Raw genomic sequence first — 24,192 nt, 5'->3', positions numbered from 1 at the left:
TAATAACATTAATCAGAGTGAAGAACAAAAGGAAAAATCTGCTAAGTAAAAACTAATATAGTGAAACATGTCTCTTCCTAAGCTGGTTATGTTACCTTTTTCTTGGTCCTCTGCCTCTTAGCCTAGTTTTCCTTTCCAGGTTAATTAGTCAAAATTCAAATGTTTGCGAATCATGTTATCAATCATTCATTACTAAGTTAGAGAAAACTATATATCTTAATTCATCAGTTAATTCTCCCTCAGTTCTCGAGGCGACCATTAGTTCTCTGAGCCAGTTTTAAGGGCTGTTTTTATTTTTTGTCTTTATTTTCAGATCTGTCCTTTATCTTCAAGCAGCTGCTCCTGAGACAGGTTTTCCCCTTGAGTGTCCTAGAAGCTGTGCCACTCCTGGTAGAGGCTGAGGAAAGATGCTTTGCTGTGGGAACTTGCTGTGCTGTCTCCCTTCTCACCAGCAGCCCCCTTCCTTATTTTCAGTTATTTTTAATAGAAAATGCAATGTCAGACTGACACTAAAGAATGAATCTTTATGTGTTGCATAAACAATGAATCTTGGAACGCTGAAAAAATAAAACAAAATTAAAAAAATAAAATAAAACTACATTTGCACACCTGTTTTGATTTTTGCATATAGTCCTCTACAACATAAGGGCCTGCTATTGGCTATTGCTAGTTGATGCCACACAGGCTGCCTGCAAGGATAGCTAATACAAATTTTAAAGAGTCATTCCCTTTTACTTCACAGACAAAAAAACAAAAAACAGGTTAAACTGAGTGCAATATTTGAATTAATTAGTAAAAGCTAAATGTGAGCAGATTACCTCACAGGGAGAACTGCTTTGTCACTTGGTTGTAGAAGGACTATTTTTATGCTAATGTGATGGGAATACACTGTGGCAGGGGAGCTAGGTACCTGGGGGGGCAGCTGGTAGAGAGGATTACGGGGATCCAGAGCTATCCCAGAAGGTGACAGTGGTCACAGAGAGACTCTATGAGCACTAAGAATTGAAAGACCTGAGAGGGGTACAAAACAATGATTTTGAGTGGCTTATTTAAGAAAAAACATTTAGGGAGGCCTGGGTGGCTCAGTCGGTTAAGCATCTGTCTTCAGCTCAGGTCATGATCTCAGGGTCTTGGGATAGAGTCCCTCATGGGCTCTCTGCTCAGTGGGGAGCCTGCTTCTCTCTCCCTCTGCCCCCACCCCCACTTGTGTGCATACACCACGCACCTGCTCTCTTTCTCTCTCTCTTCCAAATAAATAAAATCTTAAAAAGAAAAAACATTTAAATCAAGGAAATGAATGAAAAGAAAAGGTGAGGGCAGCCTCAGACATGCCTGGAGCTCCATCTCAGTGTACCACCCACACAAGGGAAGAACTAGCCAGGACTGTCTGCAAGCAAAGCCCTGACACCTGGATGTTAAATCTATGACAAGCTGTCCAAGTAATAGACATGTGCGTGCCTTTAGTTGTCCTAATTTGTAAAGTGTTTGTTCCTTCAGCACATGATCTGATACAGGGTGGATAACTGACACATTTGTTGATAGCTGAATAGCAAAATTGTCTAACACAGCTGGTTTTACAGTGTGTATGATGGTGGCCACGGAAGTCATTAGGATTGTTAAAGAGTACATGATAAGGCTGTGAGTTTGGGGCTTGATTCTTAGAGAAGACTCTAATGGCCCCTAATCCTCTAAGCAATGGCAAGAGCCCCTTGAATATCTGTCAGGCCCCGTTTACTCTCAACCAGCCAAAAAAAAAAAAAGTTTTTTCCTGTGCAGTAAGTGCCATCCTTCAATCGTATTAATTCTCTAACAATTCTCTGCACATCCGTAGATTAATACAGCCACTTCTCACTGCAACATGAAGGGTCAGAAGGCTTCACATACTATAAGGTTCAAGGGTCTATTACCAGCATCTCATTATTACAAATAGTGATGGTGGATCTAGACTTATAAACATTAGCATGGTGAGAGCAGCCTTGCTAGGGAAGGGTTCATTATAAATACTGATTGTAATTCCCTTTTTAATTAAAAAAAAAATGTGAACTCTTCCTGCAGTAGTATAACCTCAAATTATGGGCCCCCAGTCTCCTGGAGAGAGAATATTAAAAAAGGATAGTGCTAAAATATAAAAACCACTCAGGCAGCATAAAAATGTTGTGTAATTCAAATGAGAGTTAAACAAAGAAGTGATAAAAGTAATCAAGGAGTAAACCAAGGGCAGGAGAATAAATATAAACAATGAACCACAGGATAGTTAATTAGCTTGCTTTGCAAAGATTTGATTTCTCCCCTGAAAGCAATGGTAATGACAAATAAGCCTGACCTACCAAAAATCTTTAGGTATAATGTACTACGTCCCCCATTGCCTATAAAAGAAACGCCACTGAATTACCATGCATGGCACTGAATTTACCATGGATGCCTCTAAGTTACGACATATGGGGTCTTTGCTCTGGGTTGTTTTGACAATGGTACTTTAGTTAGTTTAAGCTCTCCAATTTCTGTTTGAATTCTTCCAGAGCAGAGGTCTCTAACTCAAGTACCCACAGGGCTCAAGCAGTAGTAGCAGTTGAGGGTAAATGGATGGGACTGGTACACAGACCTTGATGAATTGGAGAATACTGCTATGTCAACTCTTGCCAAGTGAGCCACATCACATAATTCCTACAAAGAGAAGCTTGGAACTCAGATTGGTGTGTCAATTTTTTTATATCAAAATGGCCATACAGGACTGGCTACAAAGTTTGCAGTGTCCAGTGTAAACTGAAAACACAGAACCCCCTGCTCAAAAATTATTAAGGGGGCACCTGGGTGGCTCCATTGGTTAAGGCTCTTGATTTTTGCTCAGGTCATGATCTCAGGATTCTGGGATCAAGCCCCTCTTTAGGCTTCACGCTCATAAGTAAGTCTGCTTGAAGATTCTCTCTCTAACAAATAAATAAATCTTTAAAAAATTATTAAGAATTTAAAGATGGGGGGGTGCCTGGGTGGCTCAGTCAGTTGAGCCTCCAACTCTTTAGATTTTGGCTCAGGTCACAGGCTCTGCACTCAACAGGGAGTCTGCCTGAGATTCTCTCTCTCCCTCTGCCCCTCCCCACCTATGTGCATGTAAGCTCTATCTCACTCTCTCTTGCTCTCTCTAAAATAATAAATAAATATATTTTTAAAAGATTTAAAAAAAAAAAAAAGGATTTCAAGATGCGCCCTCCCCAAGAAAACAAACAAACAAACAAAGAAGGAAAGAAAGAAAAGAATTTCAAGATGGTGACAATAGAACTTTAAATCAACTGTGGACCCTTCTTAGAACAGGCCCTATGTAAGCACAGGTTGCAAGCCCAGGAAGCCTGACCCAGCAGTATACAAAAGAAGCTGCAATGTTCTGCCCATGAATTATCCAGCTTAAGACCCTGTTCTAAAGATTCCACATTCTCTCCCCATTTCTTTTCATTGACTCAAAGTATCCAGTTTCAAGATGGCTAGAAGAGTTTGAAGCATAACCTCTTGCTGAAAAGCAGACAAAAACATTCCTGATGGCTTACAAGGGACACGAAGTGTCTCCTTTGTTCTTACCAAGTCTGAAAACCATCTGGGGGATCTATCTATTGATACGTATGTACTTATGGAGAAAAAATCATTTGCCTTACATATTCAAAATACCTAAAACTCTACTGCTATGACCAAAGTCCTATAAAAAGTTCTCTGCACGTCCGTAGGAAAGGAAAAGCCTTTCCACTAGGGCCCACATACAGGATTGGTATATGCAACTGCCATCAAAGAATAGTAGTCAATCTTCATGTGATTGTCACAAGTCAGACACACCTTACATATGTATGATCATGCACCTGAAAAATTTCAGGAAAGTTTATGAAATTACAAGCATAGTTTTAAATACATGAGATAATACAATTGTTTAAAGAAATGGTTCCCATTTAAAGTGATGTTTGAGGGCGCCTGGGTGGCTCAGTGGGTTAAGCCGCTGCCTTCAGCTCAGGTCATGATCTCAGGGTCCTGGGATCGAGTCCCGCATCGGGCTCTCTGCTCAGGAGGGAGCCTGCTTCCCTCTCTCTCTCTCTCTCTCTCTGCCTGCCTCTCTGTCTACTTGTGATCTCTCTCTGTCAAATAAACAAATAAAATCTTTAAAAAAATAAAAAATAAATAAAAAATAAATAAAGTGATGTTTGAGGGGCTCCTGGGTGGTTCAGTGGGTTAAAGTCTCTGTCTTCAGCTCAGGTTATGGTGTCAGGGTCCTGGGATCGAGCCCCACATCGGGCTCTCTGCTCATCAGGGAGCCTGCTTCCCTTTCTCTCTCTGCCTGCCTTTCTGCCTACTTGTGATCTCTCTGTCAAATAAATAAATAAGATCCTTTTTAAGATAGATAGATAGATAGATAGGTAGATAGACAGACAGATAGATAAAGTGATGTTCAGAAAGCATACTAGGAGGCATGGACAGGCTGCTCATGGCTGGAGGTGGCTGGTGCTCATGCCATGTACACATACCTCCCTGGCACGGTGCCTGAAACATTCAATTTAGAGGGCTCTGGACAGCATTTAAAAGTGAGAAATAACTTTTAGGGGCACCTGGGTGACTCAGTTGGTTAAGCGTCCCATTCATGATTTTAGCTCAGGTCATGATCTCGGGGTTGTGAGACTGAGTCCCAGGTTGGGCTCCACACTCAGGAGAAGTCTGCTTGAGATTCTCTCTCTTGCTCTCCTTCTGCCCCTCCCCCTGCTTGTACTCTTTCTCTAAACAAATAAACAAAACCTTCTTTTAAAAAGTGAGAAATACGTTTCATAAAAATGAAAAAAAATCTCTCCTTAACTGATTTATCATATACATTTCATATTTTCATATGTCAGGTTTATATCAATTGAGATGGACATGTACTTTTTGGTTGATTACAATTACACTTTTCAAAAGCTTATACCAACAAAATGCTAATTGCCATACACGTTTTGTCTACACCCAGCAAAATTCTAAACCCAAACCAAGCAGAAAAAAAAAAGCTATTATTTGATGCAGTGATTTTTACCTCTACTTGTAGACCATACATGCATATGCACCTACCTATAAGATGTGTAGAAATAATGGGTTAATCTGTTAATAAGTGGAATGGAACTAAACAGAAATAATAGTATTACAGTATAAGAGTGAATTAATGATCCCACCATAAATTTACCCATTCATCTGTCTTGTTTACTGCTATGCTCCCTGACATTGCCTGGCACATAGTAGATACTCAACAGTACTTGTTGGATTGAACTGAATCCATAGGATCAAAACAAATGATAATTCACTGATTCTAGGATTTGAAATAGGAGGAAATCAGACACATGTAGCAGGTCTACCAACTTCCCTAACTTCCATTGGCTTTTTTATTCCCTAATTAATAATCTAACTCATGTAGTCACTGTACCCAGTAACTCTACTGCCTTTCTATCAGTCTCTCATTTCTTTGGCTCACACAGACACAAGCTTGGGCCTCCTTGGAGGAAGCTGGGACAAAGGTTAACTTCTTCCCAGAACCTAGAAAAGGCTAATGAGCTCTGTGGAATGATATTTCTAAGTATTCACCATACCAGAATCAATATCAATGTGCTGTCAGTGTATACATTAGCCCCACAGTCAAACAAAGAACAGCCCTCAGAGCCCATAATGATACTGGGCGTGGAGAGCTGGGGATGGGCAAGATGATGCAGAGATGACTGTATCAGCTCTCCTCAAACACAAGGCTTCCAGGATGTTGCACAAGCCCATTATTCTGATACTTTGTCAGAGATAGGCAACGTTTGGATTCAGCCACTGAGATACTCAGCAAAATAACTCTCTTTTGGTCTTTCTGAAGCAAGAGATGGATTTGGAGTATGCCTTCTGCCTGTGAGAGAAGTCTCCTCTTCTATTCCTTGCCTGGTATTACCAGGGAATGCAAACATCTTCAAGTTAGCAGAGTACTATATATGCAGCTAATAAGACAGGTACAACAAACTTGATTCATTACTGACCTAGATAAGACCAGATTTTACTACAATTCCATAATGCTCACCCTCATTCATGTAGCATTTCCCATATGCAGACCCTGCTAGAAAGATGTGTCAAGCAGGGTAGTGACAATAGTTCCTGAGCATCAACACCACATTACTTAAATCTCTAGGATCAGTAAAGGACCTACCCAAAATTCAAGCTCTTTCCTGTAGTATAATTGAACTTGGTGTCATAAATGGGATTTCATTCCACATGTGAAATGTGAACTCTGATTTTCCAATTAGAATGAGAAGGGTGGGATGAGTGTGAGAGAGTAAAGGCGACTCATTTGTGTGGAATACACAGTTAAGATGTCATAAAACTAAGACATCCGTGAGTAAGCATGTGGGCATCACAGTCAAATCACATCTGTTTGGAATTCTGACCCAATCACTTATTAACTACATGGCCTTAGCCAAATTTGTTAACTTGGCTAAACTTGGTTTCTGCGAAACATGAATATCACCTAATCTTATAAAGTGAAATTATTATTCTGTATCTCACAGTGTCATTATAAGGGCTAACTGAAATATAAATGCTGTTAGGTCCAGTGCCTGATACATAGTAAGAACTGAATAAATAACAGATGTGACTGTTATTTTGATTTCTATTATTTTGATTTCTATTTTCGTCACTCCCACAAATAACTAACTTCTTTACAACTTTGTGATTCGGGGGGAGGGGGGGGAAGCCATAACCAAAAGCATGGAGGAGGTTAACTTCTTATGAGGCATCCATGGTGGAAACTTGGCCACACTGTAAACATGGTCTTGCTATCTTTCACTCATCACTGTGAAACAATATTCTCTAAATTCTAGAAAGTTTCAGTGAAACACCACTAAATGCAGCTATCTCTGGGAGAGCAATCTCTCCCTTCCTCCCATACACACACGCCCCATCCAACCCCTTGGGGATATATTAAAACTAAGGCAAGAGAAATAGCCCTAGCCAGTAATTAAGACACACAGCTCATCAGAGAGCAGCACGGGCTGTGGCCCTATGCAAAGAAACTGAGCATCAGGATGACAGCTCTCATTACTAGGGCTTTGTTCTCCTGGAGCAAAAAGAGCACAAAAGCATAAAGTTGGAGAACTGTAACTGCATTTTGAATACTTGCAGGGGTGGGGGGTGTCACAGGTTCCTCTGAACAGAGAGGATATTCCACCAGACAACTGCATCAGCCCACACCCACCAGCGCCTTCCCCACCCTCAAAGCATGACTCCACTTTTTCTAACACTGCCCTTAAGAAATCTGGCTTCCGCGACTTCCAGTAATTGTACAAATCACCCATGATGAAGCAGCTGAACACAGTGTTAGACAAAAGAAACAAAAATTAAGCAAATAGAAAACTCATTAAAATGCTGCCTTTGGTTATTTTTACTCCTAACAATTCATGTTACCAAACAAGTCTTTCTTCGTTGCTTTTCCTTGGAAGTAATACTTTAAAAGAATTCTAATGGGCACTGACTGATTTTCTCCAGACTCATAATCCAACAACCAGATGCACTTTCCCTTCCCCCATCTCCATCTAGGACTCCTCCCTGTCACCTTAGAGCTTCTGACTTGGCTGCGTTCACACCCAGCAGTCCCGGCAAAGCTTTCTGTTCACATTATACAACAAAAAAGCAGCAATGAACAATTCATGCTCCTAAGTGCTTGCAATAAAATGCGCTGAGCTGACCTCTCCCATCCCAAATAGCTGCCTGTCAGCCACAGAAGCTTAAAGGAAGCTTAAAGTAGTACGTATGTGATGTGTATAAACAAACTAATTAAAATCTAAAGTCTCTCATTGCAGCTAGTGCCTAATGGGACCAATATAATTGGAAAAAAAAAAAAAAAAAAAGAATCACTCCAAGCTAGCTAGAGGTATTGCTCTTCCTGCCTCTAGGATACATCTCTTTTAGGCTCAATAAATAGCCTAAAGGAAGAGAAATTTGGGGGTTGCCATTCTTTCCTATAAGACTTCTCAAATAAAAACTATCAACTCAGCAGCACTGAGCCAAAAGACCACTCCCTGATTCCAAGTGGACATATTGATCAACTGAACTGACATGTGCCTCCTCCTTTCTCTCTCTTAGTAGCAATCAGCTGCACCAGGAAAATCCATTTCATTTCCCAAAACAAAAGGCAATACACTGCTCCTTATCTGACATTGTCAGGCCACAGTTTTTAGAGGGGGGGATAAAAATACACACACACACACACACACACACACACACACACACACAACAAAGATGCCTGAGAAAAAGCTAAGAGTTGAAATGAACATGATACATGTTTATCTGGACTTTCAGGATTGAGTTGAGGTTATGACTAAGCCCAGAGATCTGTATTCGCCACAGTCACTGAGAACCCTGCTATTTATTTGTCTTACCAGATTCCGGCTAAAGTTAAGAGCAGCACCTCGGGCACTTCCAGAGGCTTTCGTCGGCGTTACCCTTCACTGCAACTGCCGCAGAGAGCAGACTTGTTACAAGTCCACCTGCAAACAACTCCAGCTGTTTTAGAGACTAGCTAGAGATGGGAAAATATTAGGGTTTCAACTAACTATGAAGGACAGGGGTTGAAGGACTACCACATAAATCAAAAGGCTCAAGTAATTTCATTTGTTTTGGGTCTTCGTGCTTTTAATAAATTCTGTGTTAAACATGCAAGTAATCCCCTTTCACATCAGGGTTATGTCAAATGCTTATTCAGCATTCATTCCTTGCCATGAAGAAAATGAAACCCAACCGAGGTAAATACTAAATCTCATACTGTAAATCACTAAATATTTCAAAAATCACAAGAGCAAATAGGGGACCAATTAGCTCTGTCCCATAAAAAAAGAAATCTGCATCTTTACAATGCTGAAATACTGTGAACTACTCATTTTAGAGCCTATTTGGGATTTTGCAATAGAAAATTATTTTATGTTTATGAAAAATTCTATGAGAACACCAAAAATAACAGGCAGAGATGGTACAAGAATAATTCTACATATTATGATTCCTCTTAAAGGCCTTTGTCTTAATCCAGCAGCCTGAAAAACAGATTTAGGTAAAACAGCCTTCTTTCCCCAGTCCATTTTAAGCAGACAACATCCCCCCATCTCCGCCTTAGCAGACACCGACTAACCAACAAAACAGCCTTGCAATTAAGGCCCGGACGTTCAACACTCACCATCTCCTGCTCCCACCATCTCCTTTTGATGTTTACAGCAACATCTGTAGGATGCAATACTAGGAGATGCTTGTTTGACCTGCTGCATGATGCTGTGACATCAGTTCAGATGATGCAGCTCATTATGGGAAAGACTGCTGTTGCTATGGCAACTGGGATGTGCTAGGAATCCTTGCTGCATTTCGAGTGGAGCCTGAGACAATACGGAAGCCCTGTAAGAAACAGACGATATGCAAAATGCAGACCAAAGGAAGAGGATCCCTCATTGGACTAAAATCCATACATTTAAAAGGGATTTCCCTGAAGGCACACTGGGAAAAATAAAAATTACCTCCTACTTCGTTGTTACACATTTAGGAGAGAATAAGGTTGTGGGGAGATAGAGATTTAGTACTGAGCAAATAAAAACAAATGCTCAGTGTTTCTCTGTTCGTCAGTTGATCACTTCTTCCTCTCTGGACAGCATTATGATACCTTTTTAAAAGTTATTAAAAAGAATTTTTGTTTACTTGTCAAAAACCGGGAGTACAAAGCAGGGGGCAGAAAAGGAATTAAAAATGGAATATGAACAGCAAAGAAAGTGACTCTAACTCTAAAGTAAATAAGCATTAATTCTTAAAACATGGGCAAACTCCCACCAATAAAGTCTGCCCTGATCATTTCCCCTGATGGACACCAACCCACAGGACCTTTCTAATGCAGCAGAGCCCCAGCTCTCACCTGAGCATGGTTGGGCATGTGTAAGGAGGATCTAGTGGGCACACCACACCACTTTCCATTTCCAGGGGCCCATCCCCTGGCCTGCAGAGAACCTCTCCTACTCACAGCCAAAATTCAAGTCTTTAAGGGAACCAAACCTTGTGGTTGGAGCGAGTAACCAACCTGCTAGAACTTCTCAAGTCACTGACATTCCAAACATCGGGGCTCTGTTTTCCTCTCCTCCGGGCAGTAAGACACAGAAGGAAATTACTCACGCCCCTCCCCCGACAAAAGCTGCAACTGTATGAAAAGCCACATTTAAACAAGACACAGTGAGCTATTTTGTCAATGAATAAAAGAAAATTTGAATTTAAAGCAATCGCTCTTTCCTAGTCCTGTGCAGAAGTAAATATTATGTGGTGAGAACAGAGGGCAGGGGAGGAGAGATGGACAGAGCAGCCATTTCTTGCATATTTAATACTCTTTAGACCATGGATTGAGACAGAATCAAGCTGAGCTCCATCCACTCTATCTTCAGATTCTGGGAAAAACAGCATTCTAAAAGCCCAAAATTGAACAGGACAATACTGTTGTCCTCTCCAACTTGAGATTTTAAATGGCACTTTTCGCTAACTGCATGCAGGACGAGGAGACAAAATGGCAAAAGGAATTCAGACAGTCCTTGGTAAATAGGGGCTGATGAAATTGCCCAAGAGGTGCCAAGATCCTAGCAGGGTGTACCACCAGCCGTTCACAGGGCAGCCCTGCCCTGGAAAGCCCAGCCGTGTTCCTATTTCAACTAATGAGAACTTGGGAGACCAAGAGCAAGAGGTTGAAGCTGCCTGCCAAAGTTACCCATGCTCTCAGTCACTGACTCCCACCCTTTATCTTAGACCACATGCTACACCAAGAGAAGTAAGAGGCAACCACTCCAGAGCAGAACGGCTTCTCTGGGATTCAAAAAACACAGTGTTAATCCCAGTTCCTCCAGGGAACATCTGTGTGCATTCAGGCTAGTCAATTAACCTCTCTGGACCTCAAGTTTCTCATCCGGAGATATAATGTATTTAATTAATGACCATGGTTTACAAGTTTTGTTAGTAGTTGAACACTTTATTCTAATGATACAGTCCAAAGCTAGGTTGCCCTGATTGAGGAGTGATAAAAAGCCCAGAGCCAAAACTGATGAACCTTTCCCAAACCTCCTCCCACCCCGCCGCCTCATTGGCTCTGAAATGACCCATGAAGGTACCTCTGAAGAACCGTCTCCGCCTCTGAGAAAGATGGAAGGAGTCATGGATCTAGAACAGTATTACTGGCCTTCCAGAGCTGAAATCCCGTGATTCTGTAAAGAGGGAACAAGGTGGAATCAGGTATTTCAGACTTGAATACAGTTTCTCAGAATGAGAAGGATCTTGTCAGTCTCCTTTACCAAAAGCAAGTCATTTGTTTGCTGGGAAGAGGTGGATGGCTCATCAAATCTGAGGCTAGACTTTTAACAACATAAACAGGCTGAATCATTAACCCACAAAACAGCCCAGATCAGGGAAAAAAAAAAAAAAAAAAAGTGGGGGAGATCCATAAAGCAGAAACAAATCATAAAGTAAGTTTTCTTTCTTGCCTTGTGAATGGACCTCTAATAGTTCACTTTAGACTTCCCCGTGGTTTTTTTTTTCTTTTTCACTGTTACACAGCCCCATGTCATGGGGTTGTTTTGAGGACTGCATGCAATCATGTATATAAAAGTATATGGAAACCAGAAGCACCGGAGAAATGTCAAACCTTGTTACTATTGCCTTTAATAGCTCAATCACCCCAAACAGTGGAGGCTCTGAGCTCTCAACTGCACATCCAGCCAGATTCTGGACTCTGGACTAAGATGGCTGGGACATGGTTTGCACGGTCTACACAGCTACCAAGGCGGGCGGGCTCCTCACCACTGACTTCAGATGAGGTCTAAAAAAGTAATGGACAAGAGATACACTCAGAGGACAGAGCCAGGGCTATGGGCAACAAAGAACAAATGAGTTTCTCCTGGAGAGCAGAATCAAGGCCAGATCAGTGAAATGAGGTAGCAGCTTCAGACCTGAATGACCCAAAGTATTTCAGAACTGCTGTGGGTTAGGGACCACCATGTGTCTCCCATTTTGCCTTTGACAGAGACAACTCTGCATCAGTGAAAAATCCTGGATTTTCAGCTGACATAGTGACTACATGGGACTTTAGGTAGCTTCCTTGGGATGTGAATATACATTTATTGTAGGGCAAAAGGGAGAAAATAAATATTTGGGTTTCAGCAGAACAAGTTCAGCAGAACTTGTGACAGCTAATGGGATTGCTCACCAATATCCCAGTACCCTTACCCATTAGGTAGACCTTGGGATTGGTTCTTATCAATGGAATGTGAGTAGAAGTGAAAAGAAACACCTCCAAAGGTAGTTAAGAGCATGTGTGCCTTCCCCATACTTCCCTCCCTGCTACCTGGATGCAAAGTAACTAGTGAAAATTCTGAAGCCCCACACTGTGCATGGAGCCTGGGTCCCTGAATGACAGTGGGGTAGAGCCATGCTCTCCCAACCATCCACTGACCCACATGGAACTACAGTGAGTGAAAAATAAACCTTTACTATATTAAAGAGATTCGGGGGTAGTTTACGAAACATGAGCTATTTATAAATAAAAATATGACAATTTAGGGGTGCCTGGCTGGCTTAGTCAGTAAAGCATGTGACTCTTGATCTCGGAGTCATGAGTTCAAGCCCCATGTTGGGCATGGAGCCTACTTAAAATAATTTTTTTAAACTGTAACAATTTAATAAAATAGAAATTAAATAATTTAATAAACTATATTAAAATTATAACATTATATCTTGTTATTGATTATAAACTTACAATGTTAAAAACACATTTCCTTATTACAGAGCTTCTCAGAACCTTTAATATGCGGATATGCATTGAGAGCCTCTCATGGGAGAATATTCTATGTATTATTTCCCTAACTTATTTGGCCATAGTATCCTTTTTCCATGGACTAAAGTTCCACTGGCTGTCCATCCATAGTGTAGGAAACAGGACTACAAACAACAATGGGCTAGAAGCTCCCTGAAGCCCTGATTTAGTCTGGAGGCTATAGAAGAGGAAAAAGTTAAACTTCTTTCTTCTCTAGTATAATAGTCAATTTGCAGTCTTTCTCTGCCATTATGAACTGGCAAGGCAGAAATTGATGGTGTTATTATAGACAGAGCAATATTCATACAAATGTTTCCTCCTGGCCATTTTCCCCTACTTACAACAAGGAGTTCTGTCCCAAAGTCTTAACATTTCAGAAGTCAATGAATCTTATTTCCAAATCATCAGCTCATGATGTAAACATACATCTTATGCTTGTATTTTAGGTGTTTAAAAAACCCTAAAGCTAAAAAAAATTTAAAACAAAACAAAAAAAACCCTAAAGCTATTCCTGGAAATGTGGCAAGCCTGCATTCCTTAATGTATCATGTTAAAATTTCTGGATCTGAAGACTGTTAGTTGTTAGTTAACAACTGTTAGTTGGGGAAGTACTAGCTGATTTCACAGGTAAGCTTCTGAATCACCCTGGCTAAATATAATAATGGTGTGTTTCTTATTCATTTGAAGTCTAAATGGATGCTCCCAATTGCAGATGACATTCTACATGGCAATTCAGGGACTCTATCTTAAAGTTTTCACCTTCCTCTAGAGGCTTAGAGTCCTGGGCATTCATTGGGCAGATAGAGATGGCACAGGGAAGATTTTTATGGGCCATATCTGGAAGTACTCTTCTTCACTTCCATCCACATTCCATTGGTCAAAACTCAAATGACCACACAGGCTACAAGAGAGGCTGGTAAGTGGAATCTAGCTTTGTGCGCAGAAGGAAAAGGAAACAGGTGTAATACACAGTTATCCAGTCTCTGCCATAACATGGTATCAGGAATCTGAGACTTGTTTCAGGTGCATTTCACATATGTGTCTGCAATACCACCAATGGTTCTTCTTAAGCCCCAGTGAACATTCAGACACACAAGACTATCATAGCCAACTGGTCAGCTCAGAGAGTTTGCCAGCAGGGCAGCATCAGGATTATCTAAAGATTATTAATCATTGGTGATCAGAATAGAGCTTGCAGACATAATAATGATTATAGAAGTTCAGTTATTATTGTTGTTGTTAACTGAAGTCTAGATTTATTATTTCCAGACATTGCCTCTTCCACATACTAGGTTATACACTTTAGGTGGGACTCCAATTAAAGGAATGAAGCATGTGATTCAGTCTTAAGCTAACCAGGTTGTTACATTCACCTGACCTACAGACATTAGCTAGAGATGAGTATGGGACCCCACTGAAGCCAATGAGATGCACTGAGACATTTTAATGAAAATCACTGTTGGCTTCTTGTCTGAAAGTGGAAGGATGTCAAATTTGAAGCTTCTTGCCCATTTTTCATTCGTGAATGAAGAACCTGTCTAAGAATAAAGCCAAGAGAAAGAGCAGAGCTGAGTTGAACTGCACTGGTGAGACTGCTTGAGCCAGAAATCAGCCTTACTCTGGCTCTGTAGATCGTAAGGGCCAAAAGGTCCATTTTTCTTCTTCAGCCAGTAAGTTTTGGGATTTCAGTCACAATAACAGACCTAACTAATCTGCAAAGCCATTAGACACACTGTGGAAGGTGCAAGTTGGCACTATTAGCATGCAGCATCCTTGGAAGAGGAAGAAAAAGTTGGATTCTTAAGTACTGACCCTTAGCAATGAGAGCCCTAAAAGTGTTAGGATCAGGGCCTGAACTGGCAAGATCTCAACGTAAGGAAGATGCAAAGCATTATCTTTTCTTCTGTACATTCTTGGATTTATGACAGTGATCTCACACCTCAATTGGCCTGAGCCCCATTCCTCTGTCCTTTGCCAGGGAAAACACCCATTGGTGAAGACCAAAAAGTCCAGGGAAAGGCGGTGCTGGGGTGGCTCAGTTGGTTGGGTGGCCAACTCTTCATTTTGGCCTAGGTCATGATCTCGCAGTCATGGGATCCAGCCCTGTGTCGAGCTCCATGCTCAGCTCGGAGTCTGCTTTAGAGTCTCTCTCCCTCTACCCCTCCCCTCTCAATATAAATAAATAACAAGTCTTAAAAAAATTAAAAAATAAAAATAAATAAATAGATAAAAAACCCAGGGAAGATACATCCCAAATGAACACTTAGATCTGGAGCCTGAAGCAGACTTAGCGGTGATTTTGTCCAAAGAAAGTGGCCCCAACCAGTTCAGAGATTTCCCCGCCATCCTTCTGAATTTAAGATTTTTATCTTGCCTGACTTTATAGAGTTAGTATGGTGTGCTGTTTCACTTAGATTTAACTCCAAACACAAACCTTTGACCTGAAACAAAACGGTTTTAATGTACCGGTGGAAGCGCAATTGTGTGGCTTTATGTAGGGAAAGGAAAACATTCAGGACTAACATATGAAGCAGGGATTTACAAACTATTTAAACTCTGCATTGTATTTCTGGGGATTTCTGGTTTCAGAATTTAATTTTTTCATAGGTTTTATTTTATTTATTTTTTTTTTTAAGATTTTATTTATTTATTTGTCAGAGAGAGAGAGGGAGAGAGAGCAAGCACAGGCAGACAGAATGGCAGGCAGAGGCAGAGGGAGAAGCAGGCTCCCTGATGAGCAAGGAGCCCGATGTGGGACTCAATCCCAGGACGCTGGGATCATGACCTGAGCCGAAGGCAGCTGCTTAACCAACTGAGCCACCCAGGCGTCCCTTTTCATAGGTTTTAATCTTGTCCACTCAAGCAGTCTTTGGGGTACTAAATATTATACCACTTTTGATTTCCCCAGAACCTGCAGCACACAGGTAGGCATAAGTAATTATTTATTAAGTCCTTCTTGATTCTTAATTTTTTTTTCTTAAAAAAGTAACATTGTTTACATTCCAGGCAAAGCCTAGCAGCTTTCTCTTCATCACTCCAGAGTTTGAAATATTATAAATAATTTTACTAAGGCTTATATGTGTCAATCTTTTTCCCTTCCTTGAGGCCTAAAATAACAAAAAGTTGTTTGCTACTGAGAAGACCTGACCAAAAATGATAAAGCCAGTCAGCAAGCAAACACTTACTATGTGTCATCAGACATAAAGAGGATAGTAGTCATGATATCTGTTTCAAGTTATGTACAACTGACTCATAATTAACATAACATTTTTGGCCTGCACAACTTTTAAACTAGACTCCTCTCCCTCCCCGAGAAAATGATTAATAAAATAACTAACCCTCATTTATAAATATTCTCCCAGCATAAACATAATACATTCTACGAAGATGTGGTTTTCCAAGATAATTTTATTTAGAAATAGTTATTCCTTTTCCTATAAATATATGTGCATATAAACACACACACACATATACACATACAGACTCGGGAATATAGGTGAGAATGAGTTTTTGCACATAATACCAATCTTTCCCTTTACTCTAGGCAACAACAACCTATTTCTAAATTTACCAACTTACTGCTGGAGTCAACATTCTATCAATATACTTACTACAAAAACTTTTACCATAATACAAAATATTTCTTCATGGAATTCTTTCAAAAAGGATTACACAGCACAAACATAAAAGTAAATCTAAAATATTCTAAAGTATACATGTCGCATAAAGAACATATACTATATATAATACACCTACTGAGATACAAAAAAAAGCAACAACAAAATTAAGTAATAAAGCATTGCTTTACCTAGCTCTATGTTTACACAGTGATTACTCAGTGCTCTGGACTGAATCTGTATCCCCCCAAAATTCATATGTTGAAATCCAAACCCCTAAGGTGATAGTATTAGAAGGGAGAGCCTTTCCAAAGTGATTAGGTCTTAAAGGTGGATCCCTTCTGAATGGGACTGGTGCCCTTATAAAAGAGGCCCAAGAAAGCTCCCTTGCCCCTTTTTCACCATGTGATGGCAAAACAAATAGGTACTATTTATGAACAGGAAATGGATTCTCACCACACACTGAATCTACCAGTCCCTTGACTGTGGACTTCCCAGACTCCACAACAGTGAGAAATCACTGTCTGTTGTTAATAAGTAACCCAGTCTACAGTATTTCTGTTTGGTAGCCCAAACAGATTAAGACACCCAGCTCTTCAAAAATCAGTTATGATTCTAAATACTAACAACAAAGTACCCCAAAAAAGAAAGTAGAAAACAATCCCATTTACAATAGTATCCAAAAGAATAAAATACTTAGGAATAAATTTATCCAGTGCGGAGAGACTTATCCATTGAAGACTATAAAACACTGATGAAAGAAATTAGAGAAGACACTAATAAACAGAAAGACAGCCTGTGTTCATAGATTACAATAATTCGTATTGTTAAAATGTCCATACTACCCAAAGTAGTCTTCAGATGCAATTCAACCCTTATCAAAACTTCAATGTATTTACAGAAATAGAAAAAACAATACTAATATTTGCATGAAACCACAAAATACTACAAATAGCTAAAGCAATCTTGAGCAAGATGAGCAAAGCAAAAAGAGGCATAACACTTCCTGATTTCAAACTACCTTAATATAGTAATCAGAACAGTACGGTATTGTCATAAAAATAGACACACAGATCAATGGAACAGAATAGAGAAATAAACCCAACTAATCAGTTAACTAATTTTCAACAAGGTCACCAAGAACACAAAATGGGGGAAAATAGCCTTTTAAATAAATGGTGTTGGGAAAACTGGATATACACTTGCAAAAGAATGAAACTGGGCCCTTATCTTATACCATTTACAAAAATTAACTCAAAATGGATTAAAGACTTAAGGATAAAACCTAAAACCATAAAAGTCTTAGAAGACAATATAGGGGAAAATCTCTTGATATTGGCCTTGTCAATGATTTTTTTTTTTTATATGACACTAAAGCATAGGCAGCAAAAGCAAAAATAAACAAGTAGGACTACATCAAGCTAAAAAGTTTCTGCACAGCAAAGGAAACAATTAATAAAGGAGAAAATGTTTGCAAACTATATATCCAATAAAGGGTTAATATCCCAAATATATAAGGAACTCTTACAACTCAATAGCAAAAAAAATTATAATAATAATAATAATCAGATTTTTAAATGGGCAAAGGACCTGATCAGACATGTTTCCAAAGAAGATATATATGTATAGCAAATACCAAAATATAAAAATATGTTCAATATCATTAATCAGGGAAATGTAAATCAAAACCACAATGAGGGGTACCTGGGTGGTGTAGTCAGTTAAGCATCTGACTCTTGGTTTTGGCTCAGGTGATCTCAGGGTCTTGGGATCGAATCCTATATCAGGCTCCAAGTTCAGTACAGTCTGCTTGAGACTCCCTCTCCCTCTCCCTCTGCCCCAACCCCCACAGCATTCTCTCTCTCAAATGAATTAACAAGTCTTTGAAATAAACAAACAAAAAAACCATAAAGAGATATTACCTCATACCTGTTACAATGTTTATTGTCCAAAAAATGAGAGATAACAAGTGTTGGTGAGGATGTGGAGAAAAAGGAATCCTTTATACTCTTATACACTATTGGTGGGAATGTAAACTGGTACCACCATTATGGAAAGCAGTATGGAGGTTCCTCAAAAAATTAAAATAGATTTACCATAGGAATCCCACTTATGGGTATATATTCAAAGGAAATTAAATCAGTCTCTCAAAGATAGCTGCACTCTCATGTTCATTACAGCAATATTCACAATAGCCAAGATATGGAAACAACCTAAGCGTCCATTAACAGATGAAGGGATAGAGAAATGTGGGAGATACACACACACACACACAGATGTGTGTAAATATATATATATATATACACACACATACAAGTGTATGTGTATTTTATTACCATCATCATCATATTATTATTCAGCCATTAAAAAAAGAAAGAAATCCTGCCATTTATGACAACATGGATGAACCTGGAAGGTTGTGTTAAGAAGAAAAAGCCAAAGAAAAATACTGTATGGTATCCCTTATATGTGGAATCTTAAAAAAAAAAAAAAAAAGCCAAACTTCTAGAAACAGAGAGTAGAATGGTAGTTGCCCAGGACTTGGAGGGAGATCGTAGTCAAAGAGTAAATATTTTTGGTATTATATACTTGAGATCTGCTAAGACTGTAGATATTAAGCATTCTCACACACACAAAAAAGTAATTTATGTGAGGTGATAGGTATGTTAATTAACTTGACTATGGTAATCATTTCACAAAATATACATATATCAAATCATCACATTGTACACTTTCAATATCTTACAATGTTATTCGTCAGTTATACCTCAGTAAAGCTGGAGGGAGAAAAGAAAATAGCAATGACAACAATAAAAAGACATCCAGATCGTGTGTGGGATTTGGCCAAGAAATAAACCTTTCTCCTAACAATTATAAAGTGAAAATACTTCAGGGCCTGTTTCACTTGGTGTGTTGGCTCTTGGCCCAATGTTTTAAACACCCGAGAAGTGTGGCATAACTGTAGACAGTAACCGCTGTGGTCAGTCAGCACTACAGTAATGAGTAGTTATTGTTTTGAATTGTAAGTCATTTGCCGCAGAATGTCACTAATACGCTGTACCAGATGAGCTACACTGAAGAAGAAGATGATGCCTCAAGGAAAAATGAGCCGGCACCATTTATCCACGTGGGACTTCAAGTGGTGATTTTGAAAAAGGTAAATACCAACACCAACCCACCCCCAAAAGAAGCTCCACTCTGAGGTGCTACTTCTGATTGCTAAGTAGGGCTCACATGTGTTGGTGGCTTCTGAAATCCGTTTGGGTCCTCTGCTGCAGGAGACAGCTTTATGAGTAAATGTTACTCAGATGGAGGAATTTGAAGAGAATCCAAGTCCCACCTGCCCCATGGTCTCCCTCACAAACCTGCTCTGGCTCCTAAATGACCTCAGGATGCACTCCACTCAGCTGGAAGCTAATGAATGTTTTGGAGGAGAGGTACCACCATCTGCCATCAGCAACCATTGATACCTGCGAGGCAGTGCATGCTGTGAGACAGGCACTAACCAGACTAGTGGGAAGACAATTAGGTTGAAGCCCAAACATGAACTAACCATGGGAAACTGGCCAAGTCATTTAACGTCTCTCAGATTCCTCATCTGTAAAACGAAGAATAACTGCTCTGCTTACCTAGTAACATTATGAGAGTCTAAGAAGTAAAATGCCACATTTTTAAGTGTCTTAAGAAAGAGGGAAAGGAAGAATGAGTAAAGGGGAAAGGAGAAGAGAAAAGAGAAGAAAAGAGGGAGAAAGGGGAATAAGAGGGATAGAAAGAGGAAGAGAAAAAAGGCAGGGGAAAGGGAGGGAAGAATGAAAACACGGAAAAGAAAAAGAGCAAGGGAAAGTAGAAGGGCAGAAGCAAAGAGAAGGAAAGGAGCAAGAGAAAAGGTATAAACTTGTATAAGAGGGGCACCTGGGTGGCTCAGTGGTTAAGCATCTGCCTTCGGCTCAGGTCACGATCCCAGTGTCCTGGGATGGAGCCCCACATTGGGCTCCCTGCTCTGCGGGAAGCCTGCTTCTCCTTCTCCAGCTTCCCCTGCTTCTATTCCCTCTCTCACTGTGTCTCTCTGTCAAATAAATAAATAAAATCTTAAAAAAAAAAAAAAGTTGTTAAGAATGTAGGCTTTGGAACCTAAATCCCTCTCTAGGTTCTGTACTCACCAAAGTGTATCTTATGTCCTTGAGCAAAGCATTTATGCCAAGTTTCATTTTGACCCCCTTCAACGCTTTGCCCACCTCTCACCCCCCACCTCTGGCAATCACCAACCTGTTCTCTGTGAGTTTGGTTTATTTTTTAAGATTCCACATATATGTGAGATCTACAACATTTGTCTGACTTATTTCATTTAGCATAATGCCTCAAGGTCCATCTATGTTTTCACTTCCTGGAAAAGGTAAACTCAGATGGGGAAGGGAAGAAAGGTCTACCAAACTGGATGATACCCAGGAGACAATCAGAGATGGAATCCATTAGCCCTCAGGATGAACAACCCTGCATCATCAGTGGAAGAGAACTGCTCTTCAACCAGAAATATCCACAGTGGACTATTAAATGAAAAGAAATAAACCACTATAATATCTGAACTATTACATGTATTTTTCAAAGCCTCCCAAATTAGTCTAGTGATCAGTCAGAATTGAGAACCACTGAACTAAATAATTCACATGTGAATAATGGAGAGTAAATCCATTGCACTATGTGAAGTATAAGTGTATAATAATTGTACATCAAAAATCACTACAGGGGGCGCCTGGGTGGCTCAGTGGGTTAAGCCACTGCCTTAGGCTCAGGTCATGATCTCAGGGTCCTGGGATCAAGTCCCGCATCGGGCTCTCTGCTCAGCAAGGAGCCTGCTTCCCTCTCTCTCTCTCTCTCTGCCTGCCTCTCCGTCTACTTGTGATCTCTCTCTGTGAAATAAATAAATAAAATCTTTTAAAAAAAAATCACTACAAACTTGCTATGGCTAAAAGAGGAACTTCTGAGTTTTTCTACTAAGAATGACATAGTTGTAATGATCATACACTCTCCTTGTTCACCTGACTTACAAAAGGTATGGGGGAGTGTGCAAGATAAGGCTGGACAGAGAAACAGAAGAAAACGATCTTGAATGTGCCTTAAAGAAGTCTCCATCTGGGAAGTAAGAGGGATGTGGAGCCACTCAGAATTTAAACTTGGAAAAGGCATACTCTAAATGCTAGTCTTCTAACAGAGTTTCCAAATATTTCCTTCTTATCTGGGCTTCTTGGAAATGTGCTCTTCCATTATTCTATAAATTGTTATATTTCTCCCACTTTTCCTTGTATCTAAAAGCTACCTTTTAAAAATACACTCTCAGCCTACAGTGCACCTGGGTAGCTCAGTCGGTTAAGTGTCCCACTCTTGGTTTTAGCTCAGGTGACCTCTCATGGCTCATGGTCTCATGGGTTATGAGATTAAAACTTGCATCGAGCTCGGCATCAAGCTCCACATTGAGCCCACATTGGGCTCTGTGATCTGTGGCGAGTCTACTTGATGCTTCTCTCCCTCTACCCTTCCTTTGTATGCGTGTGCTCTCTCTCTCTCTCTCTCTAATAAATCCTTAAAAAATAAAAATAAATAAAAATAAAAATACACACTCAGCCTAAATTATGAAGGTGGCATATACAGAAAAGTTATATAGAGTAAGGCATTCAAATATTTAAGTCAAATGTGAGCTACTTTTTGAGAAATGAGGAAAAAACTATAATAATAATTATAATAGGTAATTATATGAAAGGCACTGCTAGAATATATATTATCTCATTTATTCTTTAAAGAAGCCTGGGATAAAAAAAAATAATAAAGGAATCCTAGAGACAAGTATTCAATTTCATGTTACAGATAAGGAACAGAGGTATCCAGAGTTGCCCGTCTTGCTGCTGGTAAGTGGCAGAGCCAGGACTTAAATCCAAGTAGGTAGTCTCCCTACAGAGCCTATACCCTTAACCTCCAAGGCATAAGATATAACCCTCAAAATGTTTATATTTACATCTGGAACACAGACCCTCCCTCATTAACATACCCTTCCAGGCATCCTACCTTCACCACTTCAATTCCCCAGGAGCAGCCCAGAATTCAGCCAGCAATGGAAAAAAGAGGAAGTGCTCCCTCCAGGAATCCCCAATATGTGAGCCACATACAAATCACGGAGAAGAAACTGTGCCTTAAAGAGCCTCTAACAATTCCTTGCACCTTAGAGGCTGCCAACTGCAAGCATCTTGCCTAAGAAAACTTGGTACAATCTGACACTGGTGGGCAGAGACTAAATTCTCAATAAATTCTCATTGAGCAAAGCAATACATATATCTCCAAACTATTCAGCTACCAGACCTGACATTTATTTCCAATGCTGCTCAGGGGCAAAGGTGCTATAAAGACAATGCTGCTGATGAAAGTGAATGCAGTTGTGCAAAGGTCATGGCATGGCAAGTATACAAGGAAGGACACAATTTTCATAATGGGTAGAACTCTTGTCCCCCTGGCCTAATTTTCAGTCTGTGGGACTGTGGTAATTTGCAGGGTTGGTTTATAAATACAGAATCAGTAAAACACTGTCGCTCCATAGGGAAGGAGAACAACACCTGAGAATTAGGAAGTCCTGAGTCTCCGTCCTGGTAACTAGCTCTGAGGGTCTAAATCGACTCTGTGTTTCAGTTTTCTCACAACACAGGCCCTGCTATTTCTGGACACTATTTAAAAACTCTGCCAAACTAACAGAGGAGAATGTGCTTTCATCATCTCAAGACTTATGGGCCAACCTATTGAAAATGGCTTAAGTTTCAGAGCCCAGCGACCAAAATTTAAAACCCAGCTCTGTCACTCAGTAGCTATATGATCACGGGAACATGACTTGCCCTCCCTGAACACAGTTTCCGGATCTACAGGAAAGGGTTAATAGTAAGCCCTGTCTCTTAAGATGGTCAGATAACTAAATGAGCTAATTATGTAAAGCATTGGCACATATTGGTGCTAAATAAATGGTAATTATTGTGTTTGCTGGCCAGACATTATCTCTCAGGGTAGTCTTGTGTAAATGATAAACACTTGAAGTATTTGACAATGAATTTTATTTAATTCCTACAGCATCTAGCATAGAACTGGCCATGTGAATAGTGACTAGCAATGGCAAAAGAAGCGCTAGTACTAGATCCTGCTGCTACTAGTACTAGGAGCGCCAGTAGTAGCAGGAGCCACCATGGCAGAATCCCCTGTAATTACTGCCAGAGCAGCAGGTAGATGGAACAATAACAGCTCAAGAAGAAGAGAAGGAGGAGGGGGGAGGAGAAGAGAGAAGGAAAAAGAGGAGAGGAGAAGAAGGGTGGCTGCAGTGAAGGCAGCAACAAGTTCAATGCTCTCCTCACCCATTCTTTCTTGTGCTATGGATTATCTATCCCTATGCCAAGAAGATAAAGTCTCCCAAGCAAATAAGCACTGCTCTACAGGCATTGGGTCAATAAGAAATTGAGCAAACCTCGCTAGCTGAGGAAGCTCAAATGCTAAGGGATGTTAAATACTCCCTACTAGTCCTCTAAATTGTCATCTCCATTGGTATTAGGTAGAGCAGTTTTATGACACTATCAAAAGGAGAAGGTATTAATGAAAGAAGCTGGTAGAAGTTTGAAGACAACAGTGACATTGATTCATTCAGTAATTGAAAAGAAAAGAGTTCTGGGCACTTGTGATCTCAAACTTTAGCCTAGATTAGAACTTTTTTCTCTGACCCTC

The 24,192-nt window shown here is 40.1% G+C and overlaps 1 protein-coding gene across 1 annotated transcript in view; it reads right to left on the bottom strand.

The window, feature by feature from the left end:
* The window catches only part of AKAP6 (A-kinase anchoring protein 6), a 542,654-nt gene that overhangs the window by 471,114 nt on the left and 47,348 nt on the right, over positions 1–24,192 (bottom strand). The window contains exon 3 of the mRNA XM_047736848.1: positions 9,185–9,396. The gene's annotated coding sequence lies outside the window, so the exon portion shown is untranslated. The remainder of the gene's footprint in view (positions 1–9,184; positions 9,397–24,192) is intronic.

This window comes from Lutra lutra, chromosome 7 (assembly GCF_902655055.1).
Source record: "Lutra lutra chromosome 7, mLutLut1.2, whole genome shotgun sequence".
Lineage (NCBI taxonomy): Eukaryota > Metazoa > Chordata > Mammalia > Carnivora > Mustelidae > Lutra > Lutra lutra.
The sequence above is the reverse complement of the archived record's forward strand: the minus strand, read 5'-3'. Positions and strand labels throughout refer to the sequence as shown.